Source organism: Notolepis coatsorum, assembly GCF_963971535.1.
Source record: "Notolepis coatsorum genome assembly, chromosome: 4".
In the NCBI taxonomy this organism is placed as follows: domain Eukaryota; kingdom Metazoa; phylum Chordata; class Actinopteri; order Aulopiformes; family Paralepididae; genus Notolepis; species Notolepis coatsorum.
Window position 1 is genome coordinate 87,285,980 of NC_140168.1, and position 16,126 is coordinate 87,302,105.

Genomic DNA, 16,126 nt, shown 5'->3' on the forward strand with positions numbered 1-16,126 from the left:
GTACATACCTTTTGCTATGTATTATTATTAAACGCAGACTTTCGACTTGGTACATTTGTGTTGGATCCGTTTCATCAGGTGGGAGTGTTTATCATAATTATTCATACCTAGTACTGGGTGGCCAGAGTCTAAAGTACAAGAGGTAGTGGTAGTAAGTATCATATCTAACAATACAGTCAGGGAATTGTACCCCTCAGTTACACTTACCACCAGAGGGAGACGATGTGTAACCTTACTACTAGTACTACACTGACTTTTCAGATCGCATCAGTTCCTTAATTCTGTACTCCTTTAGATGAAAATTACCATTTATGACTTTCCAAACATCTTTATTTCAGTGACAGGCAGCACGACGGCAGTCACAATGAAATCACAATCAAAACAAATGACTCTGAACATTGTTACAACAGCTTCTGGTAGCATCAGAACAAAAACAGCACCAAAATAAAATTTTCTCAAACTCACATATATATATAGGTCAATAGTACTCTGGAATTCTCTGCCAAAAAACATCTCATCCACAATACATAATAAAATTACTTTCAAATTTTTTTTTATTGTATTGTATATGTATTTTATATATTTTTTTGTTTGACTGGAATGTTAGATTTTATAATGTGAATTTGTATAATTTTGTTATCTATGTTTTGTTTTTATTTGTATTTTTTGTTGTACATTTGTATTGTATTTGTTTTGTGCCGGACCCCAGGAACACTAGAGACTCTTTCATGTGTGTCTAATGGGGATCCTTTAATAAACATAAACATGTGCATATATGTTTATATATAATATAAATATATAAGTATCTATATCTAAGGCTCTAAGTACTATTTGAATGTACTACGAAACTCAAAAGCCTGTTAGAGCTACTAAATGGATTTCTCATTCAATAACTTGGCAGGAGGAGGTTGGACAAGCATTAAAATGAACAGTATAGACTCAGGCCATTAGGTCTATTGAACAGTATACTTAGAACATTAGTTTTACTGAACAGTATATACTTAACGTCACAGTGACCAATCGCAGCCACTCTTATTGTCTGGGACCAAATACGGCCATACCCCATTCCCAGTAAAAAGTGGGAATCTCTAGAATGGGTTTCAGGCGACGCTGTATACGGAAGTGTGGATTAGACAACACTTTCTGTTGTCAGTAGATGGCAGCATTGGTTTAAAATTAAAAGGTGAAAATGTTGAAAACTACATGAATACATTTCCTAAGAGCGTTAGCACAGGTCATAGGTCACTGGGATGTGTCTATTCTTTGACGTGATCTAAACAACGGTATGCGACCGCAGTATAGCGACCGCGAATGGTAAACTAATTATCTTAACAAAAGTGCGCTGGTAGCGTTACATATGTTGTCTAAAGGGGGACATATGGTACAATTTAAGATTTTAATGATAATCGGCATATAAAGGACAACACAAAGCATCGTTAATTTGTAAGAAACCTCAATGAAAATGGTCATATTCGCTATTGTTATGAAAATGTGCTAGAATCCTATAAAAATGTGGACGCATTTGGTCTACGTTCCGTTAGGCCATTAGGTCTATTGAACAGTATAGACTTAGGCCACCAGTTTAACTGAACAGTATAGACTTTCATTCAATCTTTATTTATACTCGATAAATAAATACACTGAGTAGTTAAACTCATGTACAGTGTCGTCGAGATGTTACAGATGAAGCCGGGAAAAGTCCTGGAACAGCTGTTTGCCGGCCGGTTTGACGCCGTTTGGTGTGGTTAATGTTAACAATGACCAGCGGGGGCGCTCTCATACAGCTGGTGACAACTGCCCGACGCGCCGGCTTTTTGTTCATTCATTGGAGGAGCTCCGCGCTGGACTAAGCTCGAGTTCCATTCAGTTCTATTACAGCTGGTGACTTCATTCATAGGATGCTACAACGTCCTACAGTATGTCTACAGACTGCATGAATGAATGTTGCTGAATTAAAGAATGAATAAGTTAAACGTGTCAATTCAGCAGTCAAAGTGTATATATTAAAACGTGTCAAATCTAACTTCATTAGATGGCCGACGTACGGCTCTCTTGTCCATTCATTTCATCAAAAGAAAGCGTTAGTGTAATGCTTCTTGGTAACAATAAGTTTGTGTACGCAATGTTGCTGAATAAAATAATTAAACCGTTAAGACCTGTCGAATTAGCAGTCAATGTGTATATTTTGTGTAGATAGCTAGTGGAGGTGCCAGGTGGGCTCTGTTTATAAGGGATATTTTTTGTCTAGTACCGTGGTCTAGTCGTTTATGCCCATTCCTTTCAAGCCGACGCCCGGGGTTTGAATCCCAGCGTGTCTAATATATATATTTTTTTATTATTTATAAAATGAAATTGCCCGCAACGATGTGCATAATACAATAGTAATAATATATAATAAGAATCCAACCAATAGAGCGACATTGTGCAATAAACAAGTAAACAAAGTAGGGCATATCGGTATTTGTACATGAGTTATTCTGAGTCAACTTCTTGTCTGTTGTTGCTACGCAACTTCACTTGACTTGAAAAGACTTGATACCTCCCCCCATGCCCAACGATTAAAAATTAACGTTATTAAATGTATATATATTAATTCATTTTGCGCGAATCCACACTTCATTTCCCAGATCCACTTTGTTTTGAAACAACCAATCACGTTGCGCGATAGCACGAGCGATCCACAGTCAGTAAGTAATGTTACAGCTGAGTTCACTCATTCAGAACGGCGAAATGTGCAGCTATATATATCAACAACAATCATTCACAAATAATAGACCGGAACAGGAATGGAAAGGAAACGTCAGTGACGTCACATACTGGATTTACTACATCGCCCTCTGTAGAACACAAATGAGCAAGGGCGCACATAATAATAATATATTTAACACCCCCACTCGAACTTAGCTTATTGTGGTACAAAACAAAAATATATATATATATATATTCTCCCTCTTTGGCCTGCAATACAAAATAAACAACAACAACAAAAACATAATGGCACATCCATGCTTTTCTTTCACTCTAACTAAGTGCCAAACAAATACTGAGCAAACTTCTTCAGTTGTAGCTTAGTGGCTGGTTTTGTCATCACATCAGCAATCATGTTGTCAGTAGGACAATATTCCAAACATATCCTCCCACTATTCACAGTTTCTCTTATGAAGTGATATTTTATATCAATATGTTTACATCTTTGCCTGTTTACAGGATTCCTGGCTAGTGCAATAGCTCCTTGGTTATCATCATCAACCTTGGTTTGTGCATACTGACATCCATCAATACCCTTGAGTAGCTGTTGCAAATACATACACTCCTGTATGGCTGATGCTAAGGCCATGTATCCTGCCTCGCAGGTAGAAAGTGCAACTGTTGGTTGTCTTCTACTCTTCCATGAAATGAGAGAGCTTCTCTCACTTAGACTGGCACAGTACCCTGTGGTACTACGTCTGTCTACAATGTCTGATGCCCAGTCAGCATCACTGTGGACTATTAGGCCTAGTTCACCTGTATCATTCTTTTTAAAACATAAGCCACGGTCTGTTGTACCCTTAAGATACCTGAACACATGTTTTACAGTGTTCCAATGCTCTTCACTTGGTTCAGAAAGATGCTGGGAAAGTTTACTGACTACAAAACTTAAATCTGGTCTAGTGCATGTAGCCAAATAGATCAAACTTCCCACTGCCTCTATACATCCTCGAGTCTCCAAATTTTTCTGCATTTTCTGTGTATTCAAGTTTTGATTCACATGGGGTCTCTCTGGACCTACACTCTTGCATTCCAAATCTGGAGAGGATTTTGTTCACATACCTCTGTTGTGACATTGTGACTTGACCCTCTGACTGGTTAAAATCTATCCCTAGAAAATGTTTTAATTTTCCCAGATCCTTCATTTTAAACCTCTCAGCAAGCATAATTTTGACACCTTTCACAACCTCCTCATTGTTACCAGCAATGATTAAATCATCAACAAATACAATTAGAATCACTTTTTCATTTTGTTTTTCCCTTGTGTATTGGCAGTTATCAGCAGGATTTTGTTCAAAACCATTCTCAGTGAGATATGCATGTAACAGAGCATTCCAGTTTCTGCCTGACTGCTTTAGACCGTATAGGGATTTCTGTAATTTGCATACTAGCTTTTCTCCTGTTTCTGACTCTATCTCATAACCATAATTCAAATTTTTTACTTCTTCTTCCATCAAAATGTATGTTACTTTTCTACCAATCTGTATTAGAGAGTCTCATCAGATATGGTATTACAGCTTGGTTTGGTAACCTGTCTGTACAAGTAAAGTCCAAACTGGTCCGTTTGATGCAGACCGCATGGAAGATCATAGGGGTGAAAGGTCACCCATCCCTGCAGTCTATGTATGAACAGGCTACTCTAAGGCAAGCCAATAGAATAGTCTCGAAAACAAGAGATCTAATGTACATTAAACTTGAAAATAGTCTGTCTCGTCTCTCCCTCCATCCCAACAGGGGGGTAGAGTGACTAGCCTGTGTAGGTGTGACATTGGATTGGCAACCCCCACACACACCATTGAAATGCTAATTGTTGGGGGACCCTGATGTAAACAAGACGAAAGTATTTCTCAGGTCTGCACCCCCTTAACAATTGTATGTATTGAGCTGGACTGTACTGTACCCATTCTGCAATCTGTTAAAATTTGATTTTACATTTACATTTAGTCATCTACCTATTGAAGCGTTGAGAGAAAAAGACAGCCAAGATTGTACTTTAAACTAAATTACTTTTATTTGCCTGTATTCTAATTACATGCAATGCTTTGGTCCAACAAAGTAGAACTGTAATATGTACTTTCTCAGTCAGTGCTAAGTTCACATCAAAACAAAAGTAGAACTGTAATGTGGACTCTCATATTATTAACATTGACAAACATATTTACAATTAGCATTTTATAAAGTAGAACTGTAATGTGTACTTTCTCAGTCAGTGCTAAGTGCAGTCATCTTATGCAGCATCACTTTTCACATCAAAACAAAAGTAGAACTGTAATGTGGACCTTCTCCTATTAATTAACATTGCCAAACATATTTACAATTAGCATTTTATAAAGTAGAACTGTAATATGTACTTTCTCAGTCAGTGCTAAATGCAGTCCTCTTATGCAGCATCACTTTTCACATCAAAACAAAAGTAGAACTGTAATGTGGACTGTATCACAGGTCAATCACAAATGTCTCTCTAATCCTTGAAAACAATGCTGTTTACATAGCATTTAACATAGCATTAGTTGGGTTTTTTTATTATCCTTTGGCGGAATTATAGGTCAACGTGTAACTTTAATATTTCCGTTGGTGTACTATACTACTGCCGTCCGTCACTGGACCATGCGTGTCCCGACACCGACGCCTGCTGCGCCTGCTGTGTGCTGTGAGTGTCAGTGTTGCTACAGTACAGTCACAGTCGTCAGTCAGTCACACTTATTTAACATGATCAAATAATTATTATAATATTTTTTACTTCACTTTGAAATATTATAGTGAAATATTTTGCAATGTTGTCGCATTTATCTTGTTGAAATCCTCCAACAGGCTCTTTTTTGTAAGTTGACTGGTTTGCACACCAATAATACAGTGCAATAATAGAATAGTAGAATAGATAGTAAAATTATGCAATAGAATGGCCAGAGTAAAATAGTGCTACAGTACAATCAACAGCGGGGTGTATTAGAAGGCTATGGTGAAGAGGTACGTTTTTAGCTTATTTCTGAAAATATTAAGAGATCTAGCTTCCCTAATGTCCATAGGTAGTGTGTTCCATAACTTTGGTGCATAGTTAGCAAAGGCTGCATCACTGATTTTCTTTAGACTGTGGCTCGGAACCTTCAATAGTAGATGATCGCAATGTTTATACTTTGTATATAAGGAGCAGGGGCGTATTTGGCACGGGGGACTTGGGAATGGGTCCCCCCCATTTTTTCAGAATGCAGTTAATGTCCCCCCCCCGTCTGACTACCTGTATGCAAAGAGTAGTAGATGGGGGTCGCATTTGCACGGGCCAAGTACCCACTCGCTAAAGTACTCGTCTTTGCATAATAATAGCTCGGGTCGTCCCCTCAGCCGAGGTGTGTGTTAAAATACGTCATCACATACGGTATAAAGAGAGATAAGATAAGACATTCAGTGCTATGTCCGACTCCTACCTGCGTGCAGCAACAACGAGATGGCACCGTCGCCCAAGAGGAGAAAGCTACTTCTTCAAAGCAAACTAAGTTTTGCTACGCTGTCGCCCGGAGCTAAACCAGCAGCAGTGACGACACCACCACGAAACAGGAAGGCAAGTAACAGCATTTTAGCAGATTTTCTTTTTTTAATATAGGCCTAATGTATTTGTCCAGATTGACTATATAGCTATAGCTATTTGCCTGTTTGTTTCTCTTGAAAATAATCGTGGTTCATAAGTCCATGATTGATTGATTGATTGAAAAGTTTATTAACAGATTGCAGAATGGGTACAGTACAGTACAGCTCAATACATAAATTGTTAAGAGGATGCAGACCTGAGAAAGACTTTCGTCTTGTTTCCATCAGGGTCCCCCATTTTCAATTCATCATATGACACACACGACATACAGATAGACAGTACTGCTACATCTATACATTTATGACATACCAGATTTTCAAATACAGTACTGTTTGTGATACTAAAAAAATCCAGAAAAAGAGTATACATTTGACATAGAAACTGTGCATTGGAGGAGGTTGGGTAGGTGGGGTGGGGCTGTACATTGGAGGTGGGGGGGGGGGGGGGGGGGGGTGGGTAGGATACAACCCCATTGTAATCATCCTGACAAAATAATGATGAATTGAAAATGGGGGACCCTGATGTAAACAAGACTAAATTCTTTCTCTGGTCTGCATCCCCTTAACAATTGTGTGTATTGAGCCGTACTGTATTGTACCCATTCTGCAATCTGTTAATACAATTTCCAATCAATCAATCAATAATGGGAATGGAACACTGGTGCATTAATGTTTTATTAATGTACGCTGTCCCCATGGTTCAAATAAATAAAGTTAGTAAACCTATACCCGTGTTCTAATGGTTTCTCTCTTTTTGGGTTTGTTTATTCTGCAGGAGGATGCAAATACGGCTTCTGAAAGCACACAGACAGTGCCTGTAAACGTAGATGCACAGCTGCAGCGTGCACTATCCCCACCACTGAATGACAGAAATTATGTAAGTAACAATAATGTCTTAACAAAATACATATTTGACTGTGTAGTGGATGGTTGGATAGATGCTGGATAGACACAGAGCTCCCTGCCCCCTCCCCTCAGGTTTGGTGTGTGAACGATGTCATGGTCTGATTACCGGTACTCAGGCCGAGCACTCACACCAAACCTGTGAATGTGATGGGTTGCATTCCATTCCCAATAGCCTGTTTACAGAGTCCATCAGCAAGACATAGTCATTTGCAAACAAGATACAAACTCATTGTAATCATCCTGACAAAATAATGATGAATTGAAAATGGGGGACCCTGATGTAAACAAGACTAAATTCTTTCTCTGGTCTGCATCCCCTTAACAATTGTGTGTATTGAGCCGTACTGTATTGTACCCATTCTGCAATCTGTTAAATAAAGTTTTCATTCATTCATTCACTCAGTGTGTCGTTTACATGGAGAAATGGCGCCACCGCTTGGAAAAATGCGGTATTGCACCCCTGGTATTAAAAAAAAAAAAACTAGGTAGACGCCCCCCCCCCTAGACCCCCCCCCCCCCCCATCGCCGTCACTCGCCACGCCCCCAAATCTGTCCCCCCCACACATTGAGAGAGAGTTACACCAGTGATAAGGAGGAGGACCTTGAAATCAATTCTAAATGTTACCGATGATTACTGATGTAAACAGGGGGATCCTGATGTAAACAAGACGAAAGTCTTTCTCTGGTTTGCATCCCCTTAACAATTGTATGTATAATTGTATGTAATTGACAAGGGTGATAAATAGCTGATCTATGGGTGAGATTATGGTGCTCCTTGTCTTCTCTGTGTGCAAGAAAGAAAACAAGTGCTGAAGCACTGGCCAGGTAACACCTGTCATCATCTTGCATTTGGTGTCGTTGCTGTCCACAGATGAAGCGGTCAAGGAGCTTGACTCGACCTTGGTTCTCTGTTGGTCACCATCCTCCTTGGCTGCATCCCTCTCCTTTTTTCACGCCGCTCATGGCGACTGATGTTTGTTGACGTAGATGGTGTAGACTGTGATGTTGAAGGGAATACAGATGGTATGTAGTCTGGGTGTGTTTGGTCATTGACCTTTGCTCCTGAATGAATGAATGAAAACGTTATTAACAGATTGCAGAATGGGTACAATACAGTACGGCTCAATACACACAATTGTTAAGGGGATGCAGACCAGAGAAAGACTTTCGTCTTGTTTACATCAGGGTCCCCCATGCGAGTTCTCTCTCTCTCTCTCTCTTGGATCAAATAACAAACTCAGCAAGGCCAACGGCTTCTCTGTTACAGTGGGTGACAATATTGTCACAAGGAAAGATGAAATTACCTACCTGGGTTCCATCCTAGAGGCTAATCTCTCCTGTGACAAAATGGCAACCAATGTAATAAAAAAAAGTCAACCAACGAACAAGATTCTTGTACCGGATCTCCTCTCTGGTAAACAAGAATACCCTGAAGACTCTGGCAGGAGCACTCATTCAAGGGTACTACGACTATGCTTGCACCTCATGGTACCAAAGCACCTCAAAAGTGCTAAAAACTAAATTACAAACATCACAAAACAAACTGGTCAGACTACTGCTTGACCTTACTCCTAGAACCCACCTCACCCCTGCCCACTTTGACTACATAGGATGGCTTAGAGTAGACGACAGAGTACAGCAACTTTCAATGGGCCTGGTCTACAAGATACTGTACACTACACCACTAAGATACCCATGTACATGTCGAAATACTTCCCAAAGGTCAGTGAATACCACGACCACAACACCAGAGGGAGTTCCACAAATCATGTTCAACCCAGATTCGGCTCAAACAAGGGACTAAACACGTTTCGCAATTATTAAAATGATAATACTTTTATTAATATTAATTAGGCTACTGCTGGCCATTCATCAAGCGAGACATTGCTGATTGTTTATGTATTTTATAAGACAAGACTACAGCAGCCGTGTATCTTGGATGTAATGATTGATTGATTGATTGATTGAAAGAAAATTAACAGATTGCAGAATGGGTACAATACAGTACAGCTCAATAAACACAATTGTTAAAGGGATGCAGACCAGAGAAAGACTTTCGTCTTGTTTACATCAGGGTCCCCCATTTTCAATTCATCATAACATGACATACATGACATACAGATACAGTACTGCTACATCTATACATTTATGACATACCAGATTTACAAATACAGTACTGTTTGTGATACAAAAAGAGTCTAAAAAAGAGAGTATATGATAACGTTATATACTCTCATATATAACATTGATTTAACTGTAGCTACTGTAGCAAGCCAAGTTACTATGGGGGACCCTGATGTAAACAAGACGAAAGTCTTTCTCTGGTCTGCATCCCCTTAACAATTGTGTATATTGAGCTGTACTGTATTGTACCCATTCTGCAATCTGTTAAATAAAGTTTTCATTCATTCGTTCATTCACTTACCGATCTTTGTGCACCTTCTTAGTTCAAGTGTCGAACGAAGTTGGACGTTGAATCTCCATCTGTGATCCTCGAACCGCACGTTTTGCATACTGCGATTCGTTTTTTGTTTATCACCGCATAGTTTTTATAACGAAACGCAACAATCCTGGGTAGCATTTTACATTTCGCCGTTCTGAATGAGTGAACTCAGCTGTAACATTACTTCCTGACTGTGGATCGCTCGTGCTATCGCGCAACGTGATTGGTTGTTTCAAAGTGGATCTGGGAAATGAAGTGTGGATTCGCGCAAAATGAATTAATATATATATATACATTTAATAACGTAAATTTTTTATCGTTGGGCATGGGGGGAGGTATCAAGTATTTTCAAGTCAAGTGAAGTTGCGTAGCAACAACAGACAAGAAGTTGACTCGAGAATAACTCGTGTACAAATACCGATATGCCCTACTTTGTTTACTTGTTTGTTGGATTCTTATTATATATTATTACTATTGTATTATGCACATAGTTGCGGGCAATTTCATTTTATAAATAAAAAAAATATATATATTAGACACGCTGGGATTCAAACCCCGGGCGTCGGCTTGAAAGGAATGGGCATAAACCACTAGACCACGGTACTAGACAAAATATATCCATTATATATCCCTTTGACTGCTCCATTCGACAGGTTTTAACTGGTTAATTATTTTATTCAGCAACATTGCTTTAGACATATGGTATGGTATTTATTTTAGACAACAAAACATATACAGATCGTTATACAGTATACTGTGTAGGACGTTGTAGCGTCCGTCTAATGACTTTGCGCCTCCTGGCGGCATAAAACAGAACAGCAGCCTGGGTTCACAATTAATTAAAACGACGTGATATAACCGTGCGCGCGTCGCGGCAAAGCGCCCAGGAATACTAAAAGCTTCATCTGTACATTCACAAGTGTCATAGTGCGTTCATAAATACAGAAACATGAGACAATCAGAATAATTAAGAGCACAAAGGATAACTCGCTTGCTTTGGTGTCTCCCCTACAACCTTGTCTCTGCCACGATATGAAGCTGACCTGGTGGCATCTGTTACTCTCCTGGCTAGACGTCTCATCGATCTTACTGCATTGGAAGTCACCCACTCCTCCAGCTCACTCTATGTGGCTCAGGGATATTTACATACATATATATATACAGTAGCTCAGCAGGTAGATCAGCCGTCTGGTAATCCAGAGGTTCTCCATTTGATTCCTGCTCCTCCTGGGCAACGTGTCTAATAAGTGTCCTTGAGCAAGACACCTAACCCCTAATTGCTGTCGATGAGCAGGGTGGCACCTTGCATGGTGGCTTCCGCCGTCTTTCACTGTAAAAAAAACTTTTTTACATGTCTGCACTTTATGTGCTCATTTCATGTCTATTATATTCTACTACCTATTGCACTGCACTATTGCACTATTTTACTCTGTCTATTCTATCTTACTCTTTTTATTATTGTCTATTTTTAAAGCTGAATCAAACCATAAACAAGGTGGCCTGTTGGGATGTTATAGATCCTAATGTAAAAAACTGATTTTATATGTCTGTTACAGGTGTGTGTGTGTGTGTGTGTGTGTGTGTGTGTGTGTGTGTGTGTGTTTTTTTTATTTAAAAAGTAATCACTCACCCATCCTATTTGTAGAGGAATGGTATCCTTCTCTCCTTCATGTTGGCAAAACAGTCAATAACTCTGTCATAGAACACTTTGCGGGTCTTTAGTTCCTGCAGCACAGACGCTTCCATTGACATTTTGGCCAAATGTGTGAGTCTGTCTTGTCCACAGCTGTTGCGTAGGTAGGTTTTGACACGTTTCAGACAGGAGACTGACCTTTCAGCCGGTGTACTTGTCACAGGAATGGTGAGCATCAGTTTCAGGAGTTTGCATAACTCGGGGAAGGAGGTGACCAGTTCGTCTTTAACAAGTGATTGCAGCAGCTCACCTGGTGGTTTGTGGAAGGAGGCATCAGCATAGACAACCTGTAACACATTTTTTATCCTCTGGTTGTCAAAAATCTTTGGGTAGGCCTGGAGCAGCTGTGTGAAATCCCTGGCAGGAAACTCCTGGAAGTACGTGGGAAATAGGCTGTGGTCCAGAAGACGGAAAAAGTTGAGGTTCTTCATGTCTGCAAATCTCTCTCCCATGTGAAGTGTGATTCCATCGATCACTCCATAGTACAGTCGCCTGTAATGGTCCTGGGGGCCTGGGTTGTTGTCAGCGCGAGGGTTGAGTCCTGACTCATAGTCATCCCATCCACGGCGACATCTTTTCCGTCTTTGGTCTTCATGTCCTATACTGTCTGGACAGTGTCGTCATATATCGCTTGGAACTTTGTGGTACTTCTTATAGCCTTCAAAGCATCTTGTGTACTCTCCACTCGTACACAGGCATTTCTCACATCCAGAGACTTGCTCTGTAGAGCCTGAAACAGTGGTTCTGTTATGCCAAAAATGGCCTGGAAAACCCCAAGTAAAAAAATAAACATAAACTCATTCAGTTTTTGTTTAACTCTTCTGCCCCCTTAGCGACTATTTTGTGTTTTTTGCCTATATTTTTTTGTGTTTCTGTGTACAACGATGGCTGTGTTGATTATTATGTCATGAAATTGTGTCCGTTTGCTTATTTTCCATATATTCACAGAATTTGAAAAGATTAGATTTTGAAACCCTCTAACACAAAAGTTAACAATATTAGCTTTCAAACCGTCCATAGTGGTTTATTTCTTGCCATTAGGGGGTTAGGGTTAGGGTTAGGGTTACCCAGACAGAAAGATTAGGAGAAGGTAAAATCTCATCCCTGTGCCCGTGCCCACCCCAACACTTGCTCAACAGTCCCCTAACCTAACCCTAACCCCAACCCCAACCCTAACCCTAACCCCCAACCCTAACCCCAACCCTAACCCTAACCCCAACCCTAACCCTAACCATAACCCTAACCATAACCCTACAAACGGAAATATTTTGAATCAAATCAAATCAAATTTATTTATAAGGCCCGACAACACACGTTAATGTCCCCATGGGCCGTACAGGTCTTCTTTAAACAAGTCAAGAAGAAAACATAACAATAAGTCAAGAACAGAACAAGAACACCATAAGGTCCAAACATTTTTAGATGAATGCAAATAAATGAAAGAATGCAAGCACTCCCAGACATACCCCACGCGAAGGTAAGGAAAAACTCACTAAAACCTAACAATAGGGAAAAAAGCTCCACATGCAGTGTGGAGGAGAGAAACCTTAGAAGGGCCATTCAAGGGGGGATCTCCCTTCTTAGATGTTGGTGATAGTAATGTTGCAGACTGACAGTTGGTAAGCATGCACTCATGTGTGTAGTGAAACACAGATGAGTGCATGCAATAGCAACTGAACATTTTGAAAGATTAAAGATAGAGCTAATAGCGATAGCAACTGAACATTTTGAAAGATTAAAGATAGAGCTGATAGCGGATCTATTTGAGGCACAGGGGCGGCGCAAAGAGGGTCAGAGAGTTCCCATTAGGGCTGACCTTCAATTTTTTTTTGGCAATCGAAGCTTCGGGGCCGAGCTTCGATTTTAATTCGAAGCTTCGAATAAAAAAAATATTAATTATTTTTTATTTTATTTTTTATCTTATGTTGTGGGACTTGTACAGCACTTTGGTAAACTTTGTTGTTTTTAAATGTGCTCTATAAATAAAGTGGATTGGATTAATGAATTAAGTAGCCCCTTTCGTGACTGTGACGCAGCCAACACGGCTGTGTGATTTAATTCAAGGTGGATCGCTGTTGTCGTTTGAACAACTTCAGATTTCATGGGAACTACCAATCCCCCAAATCAAGAATGTTTAAGATGAATGAAGTAAGATTTTGATTATTTGAAATATGGCCTGTGTAGACTAAACTATGCACAGAATTATGTCAGTCTACAAGGTCCGGATTCTACATGGTCCGGCAATGTAGACCTTGTAGACTCCACTACAGACCAATTATCAGTGAATATTCATGCATTTTTAAGAAGGGCTATGTAAAGTGTCACAGCCAACTAAGTGACACTGGGTATGACATCCTGATCTTATATATGATTATGGGGAATGTCTGTAGATTCTTCCTGGACAATGGAATAGAAACACGTTATGTGTAAACACATTTTAAGTGCCACAAGTCAACGAGTGACACTTTGTATAAAATTCTTATGTTTATTATATATGATTGGAGCTATGTATATGACCTGTATACTCTTTATACACTTATAAAACTATGTTACAGTTAATGTGCAGTCGGAGTGAAGAGCAGGCCTGAGCTGAGAGCAAGTCGGCACAGTTTAACCCTGTCCTGTCTGCATAAAATAAAACCAGTATGTGCATATATATGTGTACACTGTATACTATATATATATGTGCTGTATTATACATGTATGTGTATACACATACATGTACTATGTACATGTACCATCTACTATGTACTGTGTACTATGTACTCATGCTGGAGATGTGAGTTGCTTTCACTTCAATACTGTTTGGTCTGTACAGATGCATCTGTCTCCCTCCCTCCTCTCCGGCCGGCAGACGCATTAAACTGGTTAACCCTTTGTGGGGTCTGAGTGAGATGGGGAGAGAGGGGACTTTCCACAGCAGAGAACAAAGGGAGTCTGTTCCAGCGAAAACGTTACAATTACTTTCGAGTTACGGCCTAGTGGAGTAAAATGGGAGGAGAGCCAGTCCCCACGAGCCGTGCATTGACTGGCTGGTGAAATGACATCACGGTGACAGCGCTGTATTTGGACCAATAAGCAGAAGAGACCTGGGGCCCTTTATAAGGGCCAACTGGCGAGAGTAAAGCAGATTTTTACACTGAGCTGGAGAGAGAGGAAGATGTTGCTTAGAGACTTTTTTGAGAGATGAGAAGAATGGTGCTTGACACTGGGCACAAGCCGTGCATGATGAGATGTTCTGTTTTCTGCTTATTTTAAACTGAATTGGGTGCTTTCCACTTCAGTCTCTTCTTGTAACTAGCTTTTTCTAATTAAAATTACCTCTTTATAAATATGATTTGTATCCTTTCTTCTGACCAGACGACCGGGTAAGCATGAAATGTGTTTTGCCTTGTAACTTCACCCTATTGCGTTTTGATTAATGATAAAAACTTTAGAAGTGGGGCTTTATCCATATGGAGGCCTAAAGAGAAAAATGCCAACCACGCGGTCCCGTGTTGCATTTTTGATTAATGATAAAAACTTTAGAAGTGTGGCTTTATCCCTACGGAGTAAAAGGAGACATATGATTATGCATTAAGGCAAAATAGGATAAGTGGCTTTATCCCTGGCTCAGGCCTAAAGAGAGAACTATATATCAAGTAATGCCATATAGTGATAATACGTGTACTGTATCATGGGATTATCAAGTAAAGCCATACAGTGATAATACGTGTACTGTATCATGGGATTATCAAGTAAAGCCATACAGTGATAATATGTGTAAGTGGCTTTATCCCTAGCTATAATGGGATTATCAAGTAAAGCAATATAGTGATAATACGTGTACTGTATCATGGGATTATCAAGTAAAGCCATACAGTGATAATATGTGTAAGTGGCTTTATCCCTAGCTATAATGGGATTATCAAGTAAAGCCATATAGTGATAATACGTGTACTGTATCATGGGATTATCAAGTAAAGCCATACAGTGATAATATGTGTAAGTGGCTTTATCCCTAGCTATAATGGGATTATCAAGTAAAGCCATATAGTGATAATACGTGTAACGGATAAGGGAAATGGACCTCATCTGAATAAAGAGAGTCCTTCCCAGTGCAAATAAAATAAAAGATTCCGCAACTTCAATCACTCGACCTAAGGTCGATGACTGACAGGGGTCGGAACGGTGCATTCGCTATCTCTTGTCGGTCAGTGGTAACAACAACATTTTGTAGACTCGTTTGGTTCTGCGTGTCAACCACTTCGCAGGACGCTGTTTGATGTCAAGATAAGCAGACCAATGAGTTATGAAGTTATCGATCTGACCTAAGAGATGGCGTGGGCATTCAACATGGCGTCCCTGGCGATGTGCATTTATACTAACCAAAATAGGTGCTAAACGGCCGAAGAAGACAGGACTACTGTCAAAAGTCTCTGGAGTAAAATTAAATTACAGATTTGGCAAAAATTAAAGTAGAAAGCTCTACTGGCGACTCGAGTGGAAGGCTGTACTCGGGGATATCACAAATGAATAGAAAGCTCTATCTTGGTGATTAAAGCAACGTTTACTCACAACTAAAGGGTAACATAATGTTTATAGAGCTCTGGGGGGAGTTACAAGTGCAGCATAATTTCGTGCTTTGCCCACAGGAAGCGAACTGGCCCTACCCAAGACGAGAGCCAACTACCCAGAGACACTGTTTGTAAGGTGGGGAGACTGGATGTGAAGCGAAGTCAAAACGACCGTTCACAGAAAAGCGAGGGCTCCCT

At 39.9% G+C, this 16,126-nt stretch overlaps 1 protein-coding gene across 1 annotated transcript in view; it reads left to right on the plus strand.

The window, feature by feature from the left end:
- The window catches only part of rftn1a (raftlin, lipid raft linker 1a), a gene marked incomplete at its 3' end in the record, with an annotated part of 281,242 nt that overhangs the window by 107,802 nt on the left and 157,314 nt on the right, over nucleotides 1-16,126 (plus strand). The gene's annotated exons all lie outside the window — the stretch shown is intronic.